Source organism: Erpetoichthys calabaricus, chromosome 15 (assembly GCF_900747795.2).
Source record: "Erpetoichthys calabaricus chromosome 15, fErpCal1.3, whole genome shotgun sequence".
Lineage (NCBI taxonomy): Eukaryota > Metazoa > Chordata > Cladistia > Polypteriformes > Polypteridae > Erpetoichthys > Erpetoichthys calabaricus.
In genome coordinates this window covers 99077496-99102763 of record NC_041408.2, presented here as the reverse complement: position 1 = coordinate 99102763, position 25268 = coordinate 99077496, and the positions used below count along the sequence as shown (strand labels likewise).

Genomic DNA, 25268 nt, shown 5'->3' with positions numbered 1-25268 from the left:
TCACCTTATGTCTGCCTTTTAGGCAGCTCCAATTTGCTCTTTTCAGTTTTTTCGTTTATTTTTTTCGTTTTGTGTATGAGTATCCTCTTTTATAATGAGTTGCCTACAGTCAGTCTTGCCTTTGTGAGGCCTACAGTATATTGGAGCTGGCCAGTAAGGTTTCTTTCCTGTTTTATTTTTTCCTTGGGCCTTTTTTTTTTTTGAAGGTCTTATCTATTTTTGCTGTGTGCTTCCAGAATCAGAATACTGACATATACAAAATAAAATTTGCAGTGCAAACATAATTAATAAAAAAACAAATTATATGTGGAAAATATTCATAATATTGTGAGCTTAATTAACACATAATAACTAAATTTGCATTGAACAAATAATGTAAAAAATCTTCTACTTTGTGCATTATATTTAATACAATACGTCTACATATAAATTTGAAAGCATCACTGCTTTTGTGATGCTACTTTCACAGGAGTTTATTTACATTTAAATATTTAAATAATTACTTATTTGTAAGCATTATTAAATGCAATAAGGGTACTACTTAGCGAATTATAATTTGCTTTTATTTTTGATAATACGGTTTGTCAATATTCATTTTTGGCTAGTGTATGATATTACTTTAATAAAAGAATTACTGAAATTATTTGTTGCATTTGTGTTCCATCCATATACAGTATTCAGATTCCCTTGTGATAGCTATACTGTTTGAAAAAAAATACCCAAACATCCACTATCAAACCCATTCTGTATATACAGTAATAAAAATATTTTTGTCTACATGAATTAGTATTGTTCTATTTCGGTCTCTGGTTTCTGTGTGCTGTGTATGAACTTCACTTTTTCGAGTCATATGTGAGGAAATGCTGAGTGTCTGATATTTTCAGTAAAGTCTCCCACTGTTATTTTTTGAACATTCGCTATTTTGTATTTAGCAAAGAAATTTTATTTTGAATAAAATATTTATGAATGCATTATTATATATATTTAAATGTTGCCTTAGTAGTACAGTGAGAAGAATAAAGCACTAACATAAAACATGATTTTACAATACTACATAAATACTGCATATACAGAATTAATCAGAAGTGTTTGATCAGGAAAAGGTTGTTATTAACAAGCCTGCCATTCAGATATGGTCCAAGTCTGTTGTACATTTTGGGGTTTTGTAAAAGCAGTACAAGTAATGATTGTCCTACCTGTTATTGAAAAAAGTACATACCATTTATAATATTAGACATTTAGTAAGCAAACAAAAGGCTAAAAAAAGATTATGGCACACATATTTCCTATCTAGAGCAAAGGACATTAACAAGCATTTAACTTAATATCCCACAGCAAAATTGTTTTGTTAAAAAGATTTAAACTGCTTACAGTAATCTTTGCTCTTGATTTTGATATAATGCAGAGATTCTGTCTTCTGCATTTTACCTGATTTACTTATAGAGTGCCTGAAGAGCAGTTAGGCTTGTCTATCTTTTCTAATCGGTTCTTTAAATCTTCTGATATTTTAGACATCTTTAATTGCAGGTTTACATAAGAACCATGACTACTTCAAAGCAGTAACACAACATGGAGAGTCAATGATGTCTGTCCATATATTTTGTCATATATTCAGCTTTCTACAAGGCGACACAAATCCGCAACAATAAAAACTGCATGAATAACCCTGGTGTACACTATTAATTTATGATCTGCAGGTCAGCTTCTAAAATGAAGGATACTAGCAGACGAGAAGTCTTGCATGTAGTTTGAGAGTAGGTGTCATGAGGAAGGAGTAAGCCTAGTGTATATGTTTGGTTAATGAAAAAACCAAAGTAGTAAGTTGGAAAGCATTTAGAACTGGCCTGCCTCCATATAACAAGGAATGTTAATTCATTTTCAAATAAGCTGGATGAACTGTCACATCTCACACCGAGCCATAACTCGATCAGGTACAGTGGCATTTTGCATATTGCAAAGGACTGACTTAAACTTCTTATTCCAGATTCTATTTGAATGTTGGATGTATTTAATCTGGTACAAGCAAATGGAGTGGAAAGAAGGCATGAGGGGAACTGGACATCTATGTAAATGAGCAGTGGTGTAAAAACAAGCACTTTACAAGTTAAACTAAAATGTATAATCTGGACATTGGCATAGTGACTAACAAGGACTTAGCTACAGAAGTGATTCACTCTGCTACCAACACTCTAAATAATGATCAATCATTCCAACCTGGGATGGTGGTAACTTTAACTTTAAGGTTTCAGGCTTTGAATGTATAGAAGGGCAAGAATAAGAAGCCAGGCTAAAGAGGATGAAACCGTGAAACATCAGAGCTGAATAACAGAGTGCATTTGTGTACTTGGTAGACTGGCAGGAGGGAAAGTTTTCCCACTAGCCCACTAGGCAGATAGGTACACATATTTAGGCAGCAGGGTTTTTATTTAACTTCTGTTTTTTTTTTTAGTACTTTGTTTTATTCTTCATTATTAATTTGTTAATAAAGGCACCTTCTGCATTTACTTATGGCAACTTTGACATTATTCTGTGTATGGAGGACTGACACAAGACCATCTCTTTTACATTCAGCATAGTTCGCCAAAATTAATTTACAAAGCATCATGTAAGCCCAGTCAAGCCCAGCCAAGTTAAGTCTGTAATTTCAGAACAAATTATGGGAAAATACAATTTATTCACCTTGCAATTAATTTCTCCAAGTGAAGGAAATAAAGTTTGGAAAGGTACAAACTACCATCCAATATAAAAAGAAACACATTTTCTCTCTCTCTTCCACTATGTCCTTATGGCAAGGTGTCACTATTGTGAGGGATGGCCGGGATGTCCTCATGGTCAAAGGACAGGGGGAAACAGCATGCACAGGGCATTGTATCCTTCAGACTGCCCCAAGGGTTGTAGCAGGACCCCAGGTCTTTGGCTCTGCCCTCTTGGGTGCCATAGCTGCCTCCAGGGGATGCTACGGGGACTAGTGAGCCCTGCTTTGTAGCGCTCACTTCATACCTAAAAGTGTATCCCGGCAAAGCCTTGAGGACACTGGAACTACCTCCAGGCATAACATAAAAGGAGCTGCCTGGCACTGCTCAGGAGTCAGAGTTGGGAGGAGGAGGACAAAGCTTGCTGGAGAATTGGAGTGGGCAGTGACCAAGACATACAGAGGGAGAGAAGAAGACAAAGATGACAGAGTTGCAGATTGCTGTGGCTACTGCTGTGCTTTATTGTAAACTGTGCCTGTGGTGGGAAACATTTATTGGAAGTGTTTCCCATGCAATAAAATCTCTTGTCTGCTTTGACTTATGTCCAAGACTGTGTGTGTGTTGGGTGTTTGGGTAGCCAAAGCAGCCCCTGGTGGCCACACTATATATAACCCATTGGTTCAGGTGTATGTAACAGATACCAGTCAAGATCACAGAAAGCAGACCTGGCCATGCATAAAGATGCTTAGCTTCAGGTGGATTACCTGTTTTGAACAGCTGGTGGTATGAATGCTGGCACAATGATTAGCTCAGCTAACTTCAGGGAGTTAACTGATAAAGATGGCTATGAGAGAAACACAGAAGGTTGCTAGCAATTCTGGCTGTGAGCTTTGCAGATCCAAAAAATAAGTGATTACAGTAATCCCTCGCTATATCGCGCTTCGCCTTTCACGGCTTCACTCCATCACGGATTTTATATGTAAGCATATTTAAATATATATCGTGGATTTTTTGCTGGTTCGCGGATTTCTGCGGACAATGGGTCTTTTAATTTCTGGTACATGCTTCCTCAGTTGGTTTGCCCAGTTGATTTCATACAAGGGACGCTATTGGCAGATGGCTGAGAAGCTACCCAACTTACTTTTCTCTATCTCTCTCTTGCGCTGACTTTCTCTGATCCTGACGTAGGGGGATTGAGCAGGGGGGCTGTTCGCACACCTAGACGATACGGATGCTCGTCTAAAAATGCTGAAAGATTATCTTCACGTTCCTACCTTCTGTGCAGCTGCTTCCTGAAGCGACATGCTGCACGGTGCTTCGCATACTTAAAAGCTCGAAGGGCACGTATTGATTTTTGATTGAAAAACAAACTCTGTCTGTCTCTATCTCTCTCTCTCTCTCTCTTTCTCTGCTCCTGACGGAGGGGGTGTGAGCTGCCGCCTTCAACAGCTTTGTGCCGCGGTGCTTCACATACTTAAAAGCCAAACAGCCCTATTGATTTGTTTGCTTTTCTCTATCTCTCTGACAATACAGTATCTGCTCCTGATGCGCACTCCTTTGAAGAGGAAGATATGTTTGCATTCTTTTAATTGTGAGACGGAACTGTCATCTCTGTCTTGTCATGGAGCACAGTTTAAACTTTTGAAAAAGAGACAAATGTTTGTTTGCAGTGTTTGAATAACATTCCTGTCTCTCTACAACCTCCTGTGTTTCTGCGCAAATCTGTGACCCAAGCATGACAATATAAAAATAACCATATAAACATATGGTTTCTACTTCGCGGATTTTCTTATTTCGCAGGTGGCTCTGGAACGCAACCCCCGCGATGGAGGAGGGATTACTGTACTCCACATAAAATACATTTAATGTGTTTTAAATAATTTCAGAAATCAATTGCACCCACCACAGAAACAGTAGATGACCTACACTTGATGACCCTCTAACAACACCTGAGCAATGCCTGATCCCTGGGATCATAGCTGAAGAATTACATATATATTAGTCTTGTGTTACTATTAGATATATAACAGAGATGATGTTTTTGGGTAAATTGAATTGTATACTGCATATGATTAACATTAAGTTCACCCATTCCTGCAGACCTCATTTATAAAAGGTTACGCTTTTAAATTATTTAATGAAGGATTGTAATGGACGGCATTAGTCTGTGAATGAAAGACCTCGGTTTAGCAAGCACAATGTCTATAGAGAATATATTTTTCCTTTCTACTGCTCTTTGAACTTTTCAAAGAAAACAGGTTTCACATCTCCCTTTGAGAATTCCACTTTTTCTCCTCATCAGCATGCAAGTGTACAATGCCAAGCTGTTGAGGTCAAGAATATTAGCAATGTGTTAGCATATTTATACTGTATCACCTAAATGCTTTTTTTAAAATCAAACTGCACTTTGCTTTGGGCTAGAAATGTTTTTTAAAAACTTGTGCAAAACCCTAATCACTAGACAATAGCAACAATGTTCTTGAATCAACAAAACTTTGTTTTTGAATGACTTGGACTATATATTGTAAGTAACACGTTAATTAAAGTGGAGTTAGAGCTGAAATGTTTATTTTATAAATCCAATAATCGTTTGGTACGGTAGGAAAACAAACCAATGCATTCCACTTCATATTCTCAGACTGAGTAATTAAACAATATTGACACAAAATTTTCCAGTGAAGAAAAAAGCTACAACAGATGTTAATGGTTAATAGCTTAGCAACAATTAATACTGCCACTCATCTGCTTAGGTAATTCTTGATCAAAATCATACAGTAAGCCTACCTTTTTGTATCCATGCTATAATCATTCATTTTGGGTAGTTTTTGTGTGGGAGATGTTCTAATTAGTTTTACACTAGTTGGATTTACCTTGCTTTGATAACACAGCAATAATTTTAAAAATGATTCCAGACTAATCCAGCTACAATTGGACTATACTGTAGATGTTCACGAATATCCTTTTCCTCTTTTTTTTAAAGTTACTATTTTGAGTTGCCTTTGACTATAAAGTCTCTCTGTTGTTTTAAAGTATTATGTTGATTGCTTTTATGCAAGTATAGTACCATCCATAAAAAAATAATGCTATTCTCTGTCTTTAAGCTAGATTTAGAAGTTGTTGGTCAAAGGAATCAATGATATATCAAAAATGCAGCATCACATTTCTGTCTTACTTTAATTACAATGTTAATTCACACAATTTCATATCTGATTTATTTATTTTCTTGATAAGCATGCGTACCTTCCAGCTACACTAAGCTCAAGGCAAGAAAATGGCAGGATGAAATGCTAGCATATAACTTATATGGGGCTAATTTAGAGTGGTCCGCTAATGTAAAACACTCTGTTTTTGGGTTGGGGGGGACTGGATTCCTTAAAAAAAAAAACCCAAAGACTCGTGGAGAATGTTTCTACTCCAAACAGACTGATTGAATGGGATTTAAAACCCAGTACTCCAGTGCTATGAGAGAGCAGTACAAATCACTATGTCATCATAATACCCCATTACATAGTGCTTCACAATCCTACACATCCAGGGGAAGTGGTGGATGTTTGCTTTGAAAAGTTCATTTCACTCCACTCCACAGTTACTCAATCAGATTAAGTCTTGGGTAGCAACTGCACTAATCTGAAATCACTGTAAAGTTAACAGAAACCATTTCAGTAATTTCCTATTTTCGCCTTTAGCATTATTGTTCTGCAAAAGCCCATTCACGGATGGGTACAATGCTGCAACATATCACATACTCAGAAACAATCTTTGGATCTATCTATCATATAGTATCTATATATATAATTCACTAAGCCAGGAGACAAGTAGCCGACCATGGAAAGCACGCCGGAAGGGGCGTGGATTCACTAAACCGACAAGTAGCCGACCATGGAAAGCACGGCGGAAGGGGCGTGGATTCACTAAACCGCCGACAAGTAAAACGCCAATGGCGCACGCAGGAAGAAGCCACGTCCACCAACTCTTAGACCATTGGATACGACGAAAAAATCAGTCACGCCCACCAACTCGGACGCGACGCCTCGAAAAACATGCCGTCATTTCTGTTTGTCTGTGCCACATTCCACTTGCAGCTCTGAGCTACGTTGACTTTTCATTAGTCAACCTCAGTGGAATCTTGGTTCACACAGAGACAACGCGAGAGAGAGAGCCGCGCGCGCACACACACACACACAGAGGCAGCGCCACAGAGAGACAGAGGCACACACAGGCAGCACAACAGAGAGCCGCGCAATCCTTTAACACTAAAGTTAAAACACAATGAAGGAAGCAGTCTTTAAAAATCAATAAGCCCTGTGCCTCTTTTTCATTAGCGTCTCACCTGCTTCAGGCCCTGCAACAGTCGAGACGCTGTCTCTGCAGCTGACCTTCTCTGTGCCTGACTCCACTACTGTCAGTCGCCTGATTAAAAATGGCCTTTTGAATGTGAGCTATGGACCCGCTATACCACAGGAACACATTGCCTTCGAGCCTGCTCTCGCTCACTCTAACGTACCGGCTTTCTCTCTCTCTCCTCACACACTGCACAGGGGAAAAATGCCCGAAGCACGAGTCTACCCTGAAACCGTTTCAGCCACACTTCCACGCCCCTCGCTACACTGTGAGTGCGATGATTATTTATTTAAAAATGGGCTTTTGAAGTGGAGCTGTGGACCTGCTATACCACAGGATCACCTGTGACATTGCCTTCACATTGTTTTCCTTTTATTTATAATCCTGTTGAGCAGATCAGACACCCAGGCAAACAACACTCAATAATCAATAGCTCCAACTACTTTGCCCGCCCCCACTCCTCACCTGAGTCGGTTTCGCTGTGGCTGCAGGGTTTTGTTCCAACCAGATTCCTAATCATTAATGCCGGTGAAACTTATCCGGGATAAGTCGGTTTTTCAAACGCAGCCGTGTAGCAGATTAGTCTAGCAAGATGTAATAATCTGAGATGAATGCGCGCCCTCGCGCTGAGTGAAAAGCCAATATATATTGAGTCTACAAAACATGATCACCAAGTCTTTGATAGGCTGCAACAAAATGATAAAAGAACGGGCGCATTTTTTTCACACAAGCTGAGTCAGGGACGAACCGGGAAGCAAACCCACAATCTTCCACTGTCTCCTTACTGCGCCACAAGGCAGTTAAAGAATGCACCGGGCCACATGTTCATTTTTTCCCCTGTGCTTAAAAGACATTAAAAAACTGTTTCTCAACTGTGACTCCCGAACAACTCAGTACGCGAAAAGCGGCCAGAATCGCAAACAACAATGAAAACTCTACGTGACTCACAGGTAGTGATGGGCCATTCTATACTAAGGTTTCGACACTGTGTCGAGCTTTCGAAGCACTGCAGATTTTAATACTTGATCGAATAATGACATCTGTGATTTAAGGATTTCACATTTTCTTTCTCAAATGTGCTTACCTATATCATGGCAAAGTACAGTGATAAACCTTTATTTTCTGTCTACTCCGTTTTAATTAACACAGACCAAACAAAACATTTAAGGCTATTAAATGTGATCTCAAGAAAAGATCAGGGTTAATTATAATACTAATAACAGGACCGATTATAATGATACAGTGCAAAAGTAAATACTAATTGAAAGAGCCGGGAATGCATGAGGTGAGGCGTCTTATTTTGTTTAACTCTTGCTATCGTATAGTGCATTCTGCCTGTCAGCGTTAGTTATATTTATATTTTTTAGACATCAGACACTAGAAGCTGCTGACGAACCCTTCTCTTTGTTGTCAGTCTGTAGCTACGAAAAAATAAAAGCAATGCGACTTTTAACAGACGTCATTGAAGTGTATCATAAGTTTCTGTAACGTTAATAAAAATGGCCAGGAGGTGTCACGAAAAAGGTGAGTGTCAAATGCTTCAAAGCTTCGATATGATTTCCGACACAATTGCTTCAAACGTGTTGATGCTTCGCGAGGCTTCACCCCGCCCAATGTTAATTTTTTCCCTGTGCTTAAAAATCATTAAAAAACCGCCTGATTATGCGGCGTATGGTACGCCGCGGGTTGGCTAGTTTAAATAATTGCTCTTCTTTGTACAAATCTTGAGGGTATGTACTATATATACAATAAGACAGATTGTCAGTTTTTGTGTCTTGGCTTATTTTCTTATATTTGTATATCAAGGCCTTATGTTTTGAACTTTCATACTGCAAGCAAATTTCACTCTGGAATAACAATAAAGTCTACCTATCTAATCCTATCTGTACCTCTTCTGCTCACAGCAAGAAACTGAATGTGTGCTACTGTATATAACCCACCACTACCCTGCATTCTTGAAATCTGGCAGGTTGGATCATATGGGACCGTTGTCATATCCTGGCCCTCCTATCACTGTAAATCAAGTGAAATTAATATTTATAACTCCAGGCAATGTTTTTATAATCTTCCAGCTTCCAGTGCTTTTGTACTTTTATAGATTTTTGTTCAGAAGAATGGAGCTCAGTTGGTTCACCAGCTGCTCAATCACCTAAATGGGAAAGTAAATTAGCTAGGCACTTTTGTACTTTGGTCTCAGTTGAATTACAATCGCCGCCTTTTACCTTGCACAAGTCACAAAGCATCCATCAGGCCCATTTAGAAGCAATCATATCAGACCACAGGACTAACATTGGCTGGATCTTTTTGGTTGGCAGTCTCTTCATAATGTACCTTTAACAATGTTCTGTGTGAAAACACAAGCAGCTTTTCTTTTTCCAAAATCCTGATGTTATTAGAGTGGGCATTCATTCATGAGCAAATCATGTACAAAGCCTTTAATTTTGCCAGGTGTCATTCATATTTGTATGTATACATAATCTGTGGATTATGTGATTGGCTGGCAGCCTCTTCATATTATACTTACAACAATGTGGTGTGTGAGAAGAGTAACAGTTTTTCTGTTTCCAATATCGTTATGTTAGCATATTGGGCATTCACAACCAGGCATGGTATAAGCCTTTTAATTCTTTAGTCTTGCCAGGTTTCATTCTTAATGCCTACCTTCCTGCTTTCACTGACAGAGTACTCAATTACAAGGGAAGGGCAGGCTTACATAATAAGCGACCATTCTGTGGAAATATCAGACACACAAGCTCATAAACAAATTAGAGTTAAACAAACTGTACATAATGAAGGATGGGATTCAGAGATCAAAATATATACCTAATTTGAAACTAGGCCATTAGCCATAGGACATTCTAGCGCTAATTCTGACATTGGATGAATTATTTAAATAAATGCTCAAATATTTTTTTAAAAAACAGGTTAGAAATATGCATTTTTTTAAATTACTCATATACAGATTTTGTCTTTTGTTTTATCATTTACCTCATTGCCTCCCTGTGCCTTCAGATATTATTTAATATTTAAAACTAAAAACTTATTTTTACATTTAATCTAGGAAAGAGCCTAGCTTTAAACATTCTTTTTTCATTTTTAATTAAAATAAACAATAATATTGTTCAAGAAACTAAGTGATGCACAGTTTTTTTTCCATCACCCAGGCAATACTTCAGGAATACTAAAACTCACATACTGTAAAAGCTAAAATTCAGCCCCATGTCTTTTTTATTTTGCCAAAGTAGCCGTAGTGGGTGTGCTGCGGGTGCTTGTTTGACTGCTGCAGATATATAGTTATATTTCATTGAACTATTTCTGATGAGTGACTATATTTACTGAGTCAAAAGAAGAAAACCATCCAGTGTTGACTTATTGCAGGAAGGTTAAAGTTTAATGCTCTGCTATTCCTTAAACTAAATATAAAAGCTTTGAGAGAAAACTGATAAAATATAACAGTTGTGGTTTCATCAAATACTCAATGTCAAGTCAAGTTTTATGCTTCAATAGTCGATAAATGTTCCAAAGGTGTGGTATTTTTTAGATAGGGCTATTGTGTCGTTTCAGCTTACCTACAGTATGTTCCTAACCCTAACCAATCAGATCTGTCCAGCTTTTTTTTTTCTGTAATCTTCTGCTATTGTCAGAAACTCTTAAAGATGTTGCTTCTTTCCAGTGCATTGAACAGGAACTGTTTTTTCACCTCTTTAGATATTACCTTTCTGAATTTTTACTCCACCAAAGAAGGAATTTTGTTGGTGTCCTAAATAACCAACTTGTGAACTCTGAAGTTGGCTCTCCTGGTTCTCTTTCCAGGCTGCTATTCCTTCATCTGCCTCTTTGTTTTGATATGCTTGACAAATTTCTGAGGTTATGAGTGGTTGCTATAAAAATCATTATTGATTATACAGTGAACATAGATAAGCTTATCTCTTCAAACACATAATTGCTTAGAAGAATGCAACACATATCTATCTAAGGGATAACAAGATAGAGCTGTGTCTTTTGGTATTTTACCCGAAGAATGTATAGGATAATACCACTTGTTCAACACTGCCACAATCCATTACTTCATGAACCCCTTTGTTACTTGTTTGTCAACTATGGTTTGGATTGCTGTAATACGTATTTGAACACTTTTCTTTGAAGAGTATGAAACTGCATAACATTCATAATCCAACTGCTGGGGTCCTGACTCAGTCAAAACACAGTGAACAAATTTCATCTCAGCTGTATTGGCTTACTGTCAGATAACTAATCATCTGGAAAACTCTGATATTACCTTACTTAACTTCCAATACCAACACTCCAAAACACTGTCTCTATCATTTTATCTGCACAAATCTGCAAGAAAACCGAGGTCTTTTTGTTCTAGTTTTCTCACTGGTCCATTTCTGTTACATTCCTCTAGTATTGTGGCTCATGCAGCTGTCTACAGAGATTTGCATGTGACGCTCCATCAACTTTAATAATAAATCAAAGCAAAAGACCACCTCTTTACATGCCATTTAGGCCTCTACCATTTTAATGATGAAGAGCTTCTGCACTGTCAGAGGAATATTCACTCTGCAATATTCTCTAAGCCCATCCTAGTGTCTGCAATACTGAGTTTGCTTTCTGAATTGAATTAGCATTTTTTATTTTACTCATAAGCATTAAAATTTGATATAGTATTTCAATCAGAATTGCTTTGTAAATTGAATTGCAACAATACATAATTTGTGTGGAGCATATAAAATGAACAGTGGTTTGTAAATATATTTATAGTTAAATATATTATTACATTAAGAGTACAATGTGGAGAAATACAGTCACGTCAGTACATACACTGAAAAATATCAATATTAGCCTCCAGGGTTAATTACCGTTTCTTTTACCTGGGCTCATTGTCATCTTAAAGTAAAAGTGCTGGATTTAAGCTGTAATACAGGGTCATTATATGATATTAGGAGTGGGAAGCCCTCAACCAAAAATGTAGTTTATTAGATTTTAGGTAGTCATATCAATTTACATAGTACTCTTAACTAAGGACAGGCTCAGAGCATTACAACTCATTTTCAATTAAAAATACAAATTCTTAATTTTACAAATTACTGTATATGACAAACAAAGAAACAAAGCATAGGATAATCATTTACTATAACTGAGAAATTTCAAATTGATAATATAAACAGAACCTACCAATGTACGTCCAACAACATTACGCCTGACATATGGACAGCTAACAACAGAGGAATTAAAAAACTCCTGTCAGGTAAGAATGAGCTATAAAACATTACCTCCTCTGCAATAAAGAAGAGTATTACCAGGCCTCTGGGTTACTGGAATATTCCCTCAAGCATGACTTAGGGGTACATTTCCCGAAAATGATGAATGTTGGCGTTTAACAATCAAAGTTACGCTGCACACACTTAAAATATGAATGTCATTTGTGAGCATTTCCCAAACCCATCTTAGCAGCCACTTAATGAGTGAGCATAAAGTCCTACTTAGTTAGCCTCACCCCTGAAACCACCTACAACAGAGCATCACAAGTCGATTGAAAAGCAGTCGATTGGCAATACTTTCACTATTAATCCTCCAATGGAATGAAAAAAGTTGTTAAGTGTAATATAAAGTAACCATATCATAACAGAAAAGAAAAAGATGGACACTTGCCATAAAAAATCAAAGCCTGTTGTCTTAGATAGCAACAGAGTGTTGCTATTCATTAATGCACGCAGTACCTTTTCCAAAGCAAAAATAAACAGTGAGGTGATATAAGGATGCCCAGGTGGCCTCCGCGTGGAGTTTGCATGTTCTCTCCACCTAAGTTTCTGCCGAATGCTCTGGATTTTTTCAACAGTCAAAGACAAGAGGGTTAGGTGACTTGTCATCATTAAATTAGCTCTATCCTCTCTCTCTCTGTTCACCCTGCAACAGAGTGGCACCCTGCCCACCTGTCCTAGTGTTGTCCCTGCCTTGTGCCCAGTGTTTGCTAGGATGGGCTCCAGCTTCCCTGTGATCCTGTTGTGCATAATCAGGTTAAGAAATCTGATGGATGAATAGATGGAAATGATACGATGAAGACAGCAACCCTACACTTCTCAACCTATATTACATTTTTTCAAATGCATATTCACCACTTGAATAGCCTGGTAGAAATTTGTAAACTATTTGTGTATCCTTAAATGAAGGCAATAAATTCCATTATGTATTTAAAATTCGCCACACTTCTTTGGACAGTGCACGGTGTGTTTGTATATGGAATAACTCAAGCATAATGCAATGCCAGTATATACACACATACACATAGCTACTTACAATAACAGCGGTGGCATTTTCCACACAGTATCTCTGCCTCTATTCTGCAAAACTATATGGACACAAGTTTGAATCTTGGAGAGAGGCAACTGGTGGCAGGTACAGGAAAAATTTACTGTATCAATAAAAGTGTCCTTTCATATACCCTCCACAGTGAAGATTGATGTTTTTAGACACATTTTGTAGCACTGTTTTAATTTATTAGCTTATCTTCAAGTTCATAAATGACAAAAAAAACCATTTTTTTATACTTAATAAATACTTTTTTTACATTATTTATTTCCTTACAGTTACTTTTTTGTGCAAAACTGAAACACCCTTCTAATTAACCAGTCACTTAAAAAAAATACCAAGGTGACATAACTATGTACAATATTATAATAAAACAGAAATTGCTATTCACAATTAATGCCAATTTCGAATGCAGTGTTGAAATAAATGTCTGTTTTAAGAGTGAATTATGACAATGTTTATTAAAAAGAAACATCGACTCTTGCATACCAATATGAATAGTTACATAAAAATTAGTTTTGCAAGCCAAAAAAAAACTAAAAAAATGTAAATGACTTTAAAGTTTCTGTAGTGTGCTGCACTCTGAAATGTATTTCAGTCATTGTAGTATTACTATTCTGTGCATACAAAAGCAGTAACTGTTACTATCAAATAAAAAGGGTGTTATGCTATCATTCTAAATTTATTTACACAAAAGGACTACTCAGGGTCAGTCTATTATTAAAATTCATTTTGGAATTCAACCAAACCATCATCTCCTTGAAACAATCATTCATAATATAGAGATGTGTCATCCTTTTCTGCAGCTCTGCTATTTTGTGAATTAGCTGGTTTAAAACCTATTACAGTTTTATGATTTATAATAAGCAGAAGGTCATGCTTATAAAGCATAGATTGTAAAAACAATACAAGAGCTAATGTTTAGGGCTCATAAACTTTTAGCCAAATAAAATATCTTACTTTAAATAATATTTTTGATGTTGCTAAACACGAACCTGAGAAATTCATGAGAACAGAAACACAAGCAAGAACTGTTAGTTTGTCGTGTTAATTATTATCATTATACACGCCCTGCATTTCCATGTATTTAAATCGTGTTAACAATCGCATTGCAACTTGCAAACACTGTGTTATGATTGTTCTACACTGAAGTAAAGACCTTGGTCTATTACATAAACAAAGAATTTAAAAATTAACATTTATATACAGGTACACAGTTGTATTGTAAAAATACTGAAATGTGAAGTGATGTAATAAGATATTGTAGCCTCTGAATGTTTTAATGAGAAAATAAACAATATTGTACTCTCAATTGGATTTGGCTACATAGAATTTAATGTCTAAAAAGCATATATCATATACTGCATAGATAGAACATAGGCAATCTTATAAAACAAACCATATGTGAAATATTTGTAAGTTACTATTTTTCTTTAAATGTGATTCTGCAATGTACGTAATGAAAAAGAAAACTTCTGTGGCAGAAGAAGGCAAGACTATTTCCTTCCATCCTCACCACATTCTACAGGGGCACCATTGAGAGTGTTCTGACCAGCTGCATCACTGTCTGGTTTGAAAACTGCAGTGTCTCCGATTGCATGGTTCTAAATCGTACAGTGCACACTGCAGAAGTTTGTTGGGTCCTCTCTGGCCTCCACTGAAGACGTGTAAAGTGTCGTATCAACAAAATTTACAGCATTGTGAAGGACTGCTCCCACCCTACCCACGGTCTCTTTGTCTCACTTCCATCTGGCAGAAGGTACTGTAGCATCCAAACCAGTTCTGCAAGGTTCCACAACTGCTTCTACCCTTTGGCTGTCTGGACTGTGCTGCCCTCAGATTTGCCCCTAGAAGTGAATTTATATGCAGTTCATTTGCTACACTTGTCACTACTGTTGCTTTTTACTATTAGTTTTGCTGTTATTATCTATTAGTTATTTAGTTATTACTATCTATATCAAATTATTACTATCTATTCAGTTATCTATTATGTAGTTTTTATTTTTATTAATTTATTCATCCATTATAGCAGGGGTGGGCAGATTCAGTCCTGGAGGGCCGCAGTGGTTACAGGTTTTTGTTCCAACCCAGTTGCTTAATTAAAAACCAATTCTTGTCAATTATTTAATTGCATGGCTTGCTAGTGCTTTAACTCTGCCATGTCAAGTCATTCTCATATCCTAGATTTATTTTCCTTTCTAAGGATATCATCCAAATGATTTGAAGTCTAAAACAGATGAGTAATTCTTCACTTTTTTCTCTTCACTTTCCTTTCAAGTATTTAATTAAACCAAGTAGTGCGTGATAAATACACACAGGTGTAAATGAAAACAAGCTAAATGGAGAAATGCTGGTCTCTTTTGTCATTTGCATGGTATTGCTAATTAGGAGCAATTAAAAACCGAGAATGCAGCTGTTTAAGACTAAAATAAGCAATAAGGGTTCAAAATCTTAACAAGTGAGACAACTAAAGTGAAGCTGAAGTGTTACTTGAGCAATAAGGGTTTCTTATTAAGCAATTGGGTTGGAGCAAAAACCTGCAGCCACTGCGGCCCTCCAGGACTGAATTTGCCCACCCCTGCATTATAGTATAGTATAGCTGTATTGTATTGACCCCCTTCTTTTGACACCCACTGCACGCCCAATCTATCTGGAAAGGGGTCTCTCTTTGAACTGCCTTTCCCAAGGTTTCTTCCATTTTTTCCCTACTAGGTTTTTTTGGGAGTTTTTCCTTGTCTTCTTAGAGAGTCAAGGCTGGGGGGCTGTCAAGAGGCAGGGCCTGTTAAAGCCCATTGCGGCACTTCCTGTGTGATTTTGGGCTATACAAAAATAAACTGTATTGTATTGTATTGTATAGCTCTTTACCTGTCTTGCATTTCTCCTGTGTTTATGTACAGGGCGAGCCAAAATGAAGTACCACATTTATCATTCTCTCAAGATCATTACGCGAGGTAGAGGCAGCCAAGTGGGTTGGGGTAGATGTCCTTTGATAGGCAATCTCTTGTAGTTTTCAGTCAGCAACATGCCTTAGGCTGGTGAGCACCATGCTTTTGCTGACAAAGCGTTCTTCAAAAACAATGAATCCATCATCACTACGCAACGCGCCTTCCGAACGCACTTCAGCATTCCTCCTAACGGTGATGTCCCAAATCGGAAACAATTCTTCAGTGGGTGGCTAAATTTAGACAGATGGGTACAATATTGAACAGAAAATCTCCAGGAAGGAAAATCAAACAGGAAGGAACAACAGCTCATACAGCGTGGAGATCCATGCAAGTTTTGTGGGAGACGTTTCCGGGGAAGCTGATCTCCCTGCACGTCGATGTTGGGTGGCCTTCACATCCACCTGATCTTGCTCCATGCAATTTCTTCTTGTGGGGCTATCTCAAGTTGAAGGTAGACACACACCGACCTCAAAACCTTGAAGCCTGCAAGGACGATATTTGCCACGAAATCACCACTATTTCCCTTGAGATGGCAGAATGAGTCATGCCAGCGTTAAGAAATTCTCTTGAAGAGTGTATCACTAATGATGGCCACCATCTTGCAGACATAATTTTTAAAACACAGTGAAAAAAATCTATTTTGTATACCCTTTCTTATGTCGTAATGAAATTTATTTTATCTTGCAGCATTTTTGTAGAATAAACGTTTGACATGTTGTACTTTTTTTTGGCTCACCCTGTATATGTTGCACCGCGGTCCTGGGAAACATTATTTCATGCCACAGTATGCTGCAATACTGTGTATGGATAATATGGTAATAAAGCCACTTGACTTGAAGTGACAAGTCAAGTGACAACATATTTTGTGTTTCATATGTTCTGCAACAGGAAAATAATTATCATCACTCATTTCCACTGCATGGACAAAAAACTAGGATCTCAAGTAATGACTCACTAATCAAATAAAATTCTTTCTGTTAACAAAATATTCTGAATTTTTTTTTTTCTATAAACACAGTTATGTTTTTATCTGAGCATTTAAAAATGATTAACAGTTTACAAAATAGCAGTTTACATCTTAAGAGGCCTCAAGTTCAGCTATGCCGAGGAGAAAATTTAACATGTACAAGAGTTGCTTTAATTGCTTTAGCAATCAGATACCATTTCAGTATGGCATAAATTAATATTATAGATACATTAAAGACACTTTTAAAGAGTTTTTGGACATTAACTGTTTAATTTATTAGTAGTTCCTTCCTCTTTATCAGCTATAATTTAAACTCATATCAGTACACTAGTAGTGGGCATAAAGGGCAAATTATCAAATATCAAAAAAATATTAAGACTGTACTAGAATTAAGAAAATAGATCAAAAGGAACAACAATTTTTGCCCCAGTCCAAGGATGATTCCAGCCCTGAGGCCCAATACTACTGAGAAAGGCTGCAGCTTCCAGTGACCTTAAACAATTGGGTTAAAAGTGTTCAGCAAATGGAAGGATGAATGAAACATGTAATCTACAAAAATCATTCTTTGAAGAAAAAAAATTGATAAAAAAATTAAGCAAAATCCTTTATAAAATGTTCTCACACATCTTCCATATTGTGTTATACTATATTTACACTGTATTTAGTACATCTTCAATGTACGTACCTGTCCACATTCCAGTCCGAATAAGTGTTTTAGACACACCCTAATGCTGATAGAAATTTAGAATAAAATGTATATTCTTACTTAAAGATTCCTTATTCTTTTATAAAGAAATGACAATATAATTTAAGACTGAGCTATGAATATCTTGATACAGGGGTGTATCCAGGAATTAATTTCAGAGGGGAATGAGAAAGTTCATGAATTATAATTCCATCTATGATCAATCAGTTAAAACTAACATCAATAGATGGCAGGGGACTACGGTTGAACAAATTAAGTATTTATACTAATAAAAGAATACATACAATGCAACATTCAGAGATATGCCACGTGGTCCAATTCAAGTTCATACTGATGCAATGTTATTTTTGCTACCCGTTATTACAGTATTGTACTGTGTGTTTAAATTAAGTTTTAATTGTTGGATACATTAATTAATTCTTTGTTTCTTTTTATACTGAATAAAGGGACAATTAGGTTATCATTCTGTTGTTTTGTAATACTCTTACTTTTAATTTTGTATTAATTAAAATTTTACAATTTTAATAATATAAAAACATTTTGAAATTCTTTTTTTTTTAATTAGTGGATGTTAAAATTTGTTTCAGCTTAATTGTGCAGATAGAAACTTACCTTACATGCACTCTTAGAACAAAATGAATACAAGAACATTTGTACATTATACTTTTACCAGTTTTTATCTATCATGCCTGAATATCTTGAAACAGGGATGTAGTCAGATCATGCTTGAAGTTAGATGTTGCTTGTGTCTGATTTGACTGTGCATCTAGCCTTCTGGTTTAAGATTGTGTAATGGACATGCACTGCACTCACTGCAGAAGAAGAATGAAACTCAGGATGAATCAGCAGCTTACCTGCTAAGGCAAAGGAAATCCATTGAAGAAGGTTGGGGAATGGTTTGGGAGTACAATCAATTTACCACTAGGATTACCAGAGTCTACGAAAAAACTTGTTGATCCGGCCCACCTTAAAATCGTTCTCACCTCTCCGCCAGCGTCTTTTGTCTTCTAAATGTGCTGATTAAAACATGATGTAGTGGTAGCACTGCTGCCTCAGAGTAAGAAGACAAGGGTTTGCATCCTCCCCACATGGAGTTTACATGTTCTCCCTGTGTCTGTATGGGTTTCTGCCTACTGTCCAAAGACATGCTACTTGAATTGCTTTGGTAATGCTAAATTAGCCATGGGTTTGTGTGTTCACCCTGTGATGGACTGGCACCCTATCCAGGTTTTGCTCCAGCCTTGCTCCCTATTCTAGTTATAAGAGACCCCAGCCCCCTCAGGCAACTCTGGTCTGGAATAAGTGGGTTAGACAAGGACACATATTGCTGTGAAAATATTTTAATTTTCTCCACTGGTATGGAAGTCAGTATGGCCTATCAGCTAAGACATCAGTTATAAAATAAAGTGCTGCCAATTCAAGTCTCATCAATGTCTCACTGTGTGATCTTGTGGTCAAGTTTTAATATATATTTGCATTTACATATTTACATATGTTGCCCTTACAAACTACCACTTTTAAGTCAAATGCTGAGGAATATCTTCCATTATTAACTAGTTTATATTTTAATGAAGCATAAGTGGGCAGATTTAAAGCTTTACTCTCATATTTTTTCTCTGTATCTTCTAAAGATAGCACTAGTCATAAAATCAACTGTAGACGTCTACTAAAACAGTCTTTTAAAAGTGAATCCTAAAAATATTAAAGTCTCCCTGTAACATATGGGATGATGATTAAACTATGTTGTTAAATTGAATGTGAATGATATTGTCTTCATAAAATGTCATTCTGAGTTACGTTCAGTGCTTTTGTTTTCTAAAAAAAAAAAAAATCAGCTGTCAGTAGACTGGAGACAATTGTGGCCAATGTTTGATGCTGTCTCTTCTGAAATCGCTGATTTCACTCTGAGCAGAATAAGCCCTGGAGCTACCAGCTTGATTAGTGAAGCATTTCCAATACCATGTCAAACTGGGCTTTTAGCACTATTCTGTTGTTATAATCTCCTGGGTTTTATAGTTTTAAGAAGCAATTTAAGTAAACCCAGGCCTCTTACAGTCTGAGGTAATGTGTGACTAGGTCAACTTATCTACAGTAACTAATTTCAAATTGTGAATATTACACATTTGGTCAATTTAGAATTATTATAATTTACTAACTAGAAAGAAACTTTGTGATAAAGTTTGTTTTAAAAATAACTATCACATTTTAATACTGTACATAGGTAGTATATTTTGATTCACTTTTTTATAATCATCATAAGGAACTTAAATCATTTTCCACCACTTCTCCAAGTGAGGGGTAGCCATGGTAATAGACCAAGCTGGAAAAACCTATCCTCCCTTTTCCTAACAATATTCTCCAGCTCTTCCTGAGGAATTCCCCAGTGCTCCTGGGCCAACTGAGAAATAAAATCGCTCCTGCAAGTCCTGAGTCTGCACCTGGGTCTCCACCCTGTTGGTGGCAGCAGGAACATCTCCTGAGTCACACTTACAGAAGGCTTTTTCAGTTTAATATCTAACACCATCAACTGTCTCCTCTCGATCCAGAGCAGCAGCATCTCTACTGAAAGGATGATTGAATACCTAAGCCTGTTAAAAGGGATAAACCGTCACTTATTTTAACAACACAAGCTGAATTTATAACAGAAAAATTTATTCAATACAAAAATATAAAAGGTTAACGTCAGGGATTATTTAGACCAGTGGTTCTCAACCTTTTCTATGCTTCACACCCCTAGAAAATGTTTGATTTATGCAAAAATAAAACCACATTTGCAGATGAAGAAGCCACATTTCTCATTTTTGAATGACAAATCAAACCATATACAGTACTGTGAGTTGGGAAACTGAATGAAAAAATAAGATTTTAACTTAAATATAAACTGCACAATTTATCTGTATAAATCTCAATAATCTTGTAAATGTGTCCCCCGTGAAGTTTGTGCATTCAGTTGGTGATCCAGGGGTCTTGTGAAGCATCACGTGCCACAAGGAAATGACACACGATCAAGGTTGAGTAGTTTGGGGGTCTGGAAACTTCTGTGAAACAATGTGTGCCATCGCACCGTTAAACAAGGAAACACAGTAGACAAGCTTTGTCCCCCAGTAGCACTTGCACTGCTGTTTAAAAACAGATATGCAGCACAGTGAAAATTGTTGTGCTACTCTCACGACTACCAGCCCAAGAGATTAGTCAAGTATAAGCAGCAGGTGTTGCATCCAGTTCAGCCCCCCTTGACCAACTGTCCCCGCCAAAAATGTCAATCAAACCTCAAAATCAGGGATGGTTCACAATTAGGGCTTGAACAGATGCAATACTAAACCTCATCCTTCTCTACAGATCATTGAAAGCCATCGAAAAGGGATGTGCTCCGATAAGGGGAAAACGAGTAAGAGCCATGGCTATTCCAGCTGTAACTTGACTGAGATGTGAACAATACAATAAAAACAATTGCAGAAAGGGGCAACTGTCTACAATGCCCCATGGTGGTGCAAGTATTTATCTGACTATCATTTTAAATCTGAATGATGATGATAAGGCTATTGGTGACTTTGGGCAATAAAATATTTTTTTGTCGTACTGGCAATTACTGTACTGTATTATCATGTGTCCAAAACCATACTATAAGATCCGTATGTAAAAAAATAGTTGGGAGGACTAAACACTGCAGAATGGAAAGTTGGGATGACCACATGTGCCAATCCCAGATACTACACATTAAGCACAGAAAATTATAAAAAACATGAATGCTGCTACTTAGCTGTAAAAGAATTGTGTATTCTAGGGCACCATCTAGTAGCTGACAATTAAACAAGCAGTACAAGGTGGCTGCCTTTAACTTTGTTATGCTGGTTAAAAGAAAATAATGTTAAATCTAACCTAAACAAGACATCCATCCATCTATTTTCCAAACCGCTGAATCTGACATTCCACCTGTTAATATCTTTGCTGAGCAACGTTATCATAGATTTTTATGTTCTTTATAAGTAACAACTGTTTCACTAGTGACACCATACTTCCATGGAGAATTTGACTACAAGTATTACCCACATCATAGTTATATTTTGCAGGATACAACTTTCAGCCAAAAAAGGCACAAGGATTTAATGTGATGAACATAACTGTTCTGACAAATCAGCTATCATTCCCATTTCAAATACGTCCATGTTATTTAATAAATGTTAAGTTTTATAGGAAGTTTATTCAAAGCTAAGCAATCAATAACAGGCATTATATAAACTCTATTCAGAAAATAAGAACTAATATCCATTAAAGAAATGGATGGATGAAAAGAAACTTGTAGACTGCATTTTTAAACAGGTTTTGCAAATTGTCAATTCTTTTGAAAATACAATGAAGACCGTCAAGCTATTTGGACTAGTGGTAGTTTTTTAACTTCTTGAAGGAAGGTTCTTTTTATAAAGCTAATTTTAAAACTCTAATATATTTACATGTTTTTAAACTGTGAGCAATATATAAAGAGTTAATGTCAAATTAAAATATATATACACCGGTATATATTTATATGAAGCAACCATTCTTAAAAGAGGCAAGTATAGCTTTCCACCTAATTAGTCTGAAGTCTATGGGTTCCCCTCTAAAGCCTATATAAAATATATTTGCACAACAAAATAATTAAAATCCTAGTTTCCCTGGTAGTGGAAAACCTACTAAGGTCATTAGCAAAGTTCCCTTTTTTTAAAGACATTAGAACTGCATTTAATGTTTGATTTGACAAATACTGAGGCAATGCCGACAACAACATCCCATACAGCAGTGTACTGACATGGCCCAACAAATTTAGCGTTAACTGGCACCTGACATATTCTATGTTCTGCCACAATAGAAAAAGTGCAAATGAAAGACAGTGGCAATGACCAGGAAATAAGAGGTGAACAAAGTAGGTAAAGAAGCAAATGAAAGAAACCAAAAGGTCATTGGTCACAATACCAAAGCTCAATAAGCAAACAGAAAAGTCAGAGTTGAATGGAAAAAAGTGAAATCCTTACTTCCTAGATATATTTTTGAATGGCCAATGCACTGTGAGAATTCAAACAAATATCCAGAAGGTTGGACATTGATAGTAGACAGCATTTTAAATACCAACAGTGGGCTGACATCACTTTTTCCACTTCTTGTGTCTATGCGATTGCCAACAACGATATGTAAAAACAGTATTCATCAAAAAGAACACTACATGGTGATATCTGCAATCAGTACTAATAAAATGGTAACGGGACAATACAAGCATGACGGTAAAAAATAATGACTTCATCAAAACAATGTTTGGATAAAAACGGAGTACAGACCTGAAATGTGCATTGTCAAAACAGCCGCATCTTGACATTCAGTGAAGCAATCTGGAAGTTCTAAGGAACAGATTTATTTTTGAGCAGCAGAAATTTTAAAAATCTTTTGTTATGGATAGAGCCGTACAAAAGTCAATAACAATAGTAGGATTAGATATGGGAGTTGTTTCATCTTTCAACCTACTACCAAGTAACACTACATAAAGTTCAAAGCTAGGATTTATTTCCTAAGTGATTTTGTTTTTTATCACTTTTACAGTTTGAGCACTACAAAGATTTTTCCTTTGTTACTCCTGATTTACAAAGGCACAGAGAATGATGAAAAAAACACACCAAAAAGTAATGACAAATCAGAAAAAAAAACAGAATGTCAAATTAAATACTAATGTGTTCCTTACAACTATGATACTGAAAAATTAAGACAAAGCAAAATAGGAACAAAAACTTAAAAACTTAAAGACACAAAAACAAACATTAATCAACCAGTGGACTAAGTAACTGGAAGAGACCCGAGAGGCGAGGAACCTCAGTTACCATTAATTGAATGTGAAACAGAAATATGAACCAAGAGTAGAAATGTGTCTAGAGCTCACCGTATATTCTTATATTCATGAATTTTGGTGAACGTTTATACAGTATTGTGACATCCCGTGTAGTGGGAAATGGGGGAGACCAGCCTGCACTCTTGGTGCCTAGTATGCGGGACCGAATGTGCCCAGGTTGGTGGTGTAAGACAGGGAGACACGGGCACAAAAGGATTGAGTTTTGCAAAATAAAGGGCGGTTTTATTTACAGGTGCACATAAAGAAAAAATAAAAATAATTTCCTACGGAAAATAGATATTTATACACAGTCCAAATACAGCAAAGGACACGCAAAAACAGTGCCCAAAAATGATGACAGAAGTCCCAAAGGAAAAAGAAAAAATGCACACAAACTAGGGAAACCCATATACACACAAAAACCAAAATAAACTTGTCGTCCTCCACAGTAATCCAAGTCAGGAAGCTGCTCTTCCAAACAGTGTGTAGTATAGGCTTTATCGAGAAAAATATTCAAAATACAGAAAAAAGAAAAAAAGTAAATAAATAGTGCACCGTTATCCACAACCCCATAAATACCCCCCTCAGCATGGCTACCGCCCTGACAACTACCGAAATGGGATCCCCTTTTATAAGCCACGGCAGGCCAACACTAAGATGCTTCACACTTTCCCTTATCTTCCAGTGCTAGGAAGTCATGGGAGACACACAATGCCATCCCTGCCGGTGAATGGCACTCTCACACGAAACCCTCCCTGACACTTCCCTAGAAGCCGCACATATCGTCATCGAAGACGTCCTTCTGCACATGGACAAAAAGGTAAGCTTTATTTCTTTACACCTTATTTGTAATTTTTCTCCAAAATCAATGCCTCTCTTTCAAAATTGCAGAGGACATAAAATTAACTTTATTTATCTGCTGGTAATGCCAATGAGGCACATTACCATGAGTATATACACGTAAATAAAGGGAAAGCTACAACTGTTAATTAAAAGATGGGCTCTATGATTTGTTACCAGAATGGCCTAAGTTTATTTTGTACTTAATAAATTATCAAATTTAAACTAATATGTTCAGTTCTAAGTGTTGCATATATTCTGCAAACATTGCTTCAGTAAATAAATGGTAGCTGCTGCTTATTTGCGAAATTGTACTTTAAAATAACTCCCATATACAGTAATGTAAGCAAATGTTTGAAAATATGTAAACATATTGTTTTGATAAAAGGTGATAAAAATGTATTACCATTGCACCATTGTACGGTTGTTTTTGTTTTTTATAAAGTTGTTTCCTTAAATCTCTTTTATATTTAAGCACTAAACATAAGTTGACTTCTTCTATATTCACAAACAAACTACAATAAAATAATGTGAAAAAATCAAAACAGTTCTGCTGCTGTTAGACTGAGGCTTTGACACAATTATAATGAGAATGAAGGCACTTAGTGCTGTG

The 25268-nt window shown here is 36.6% G+C and overlaps 1 protein-coding gene across 22 annotated transcripts in view; it reads right to left on the bottom strand.

Annotated features, from left to right (window-relative positions):
- The window catches only part of nrxn1a (neurexin 1a), a 1087315-nt gene that overhangs the window by 581713 nt on the left and 480334 nt on the right, over window positions 1-25268 (bottom strand). The window lies entirely within an intron of this gene.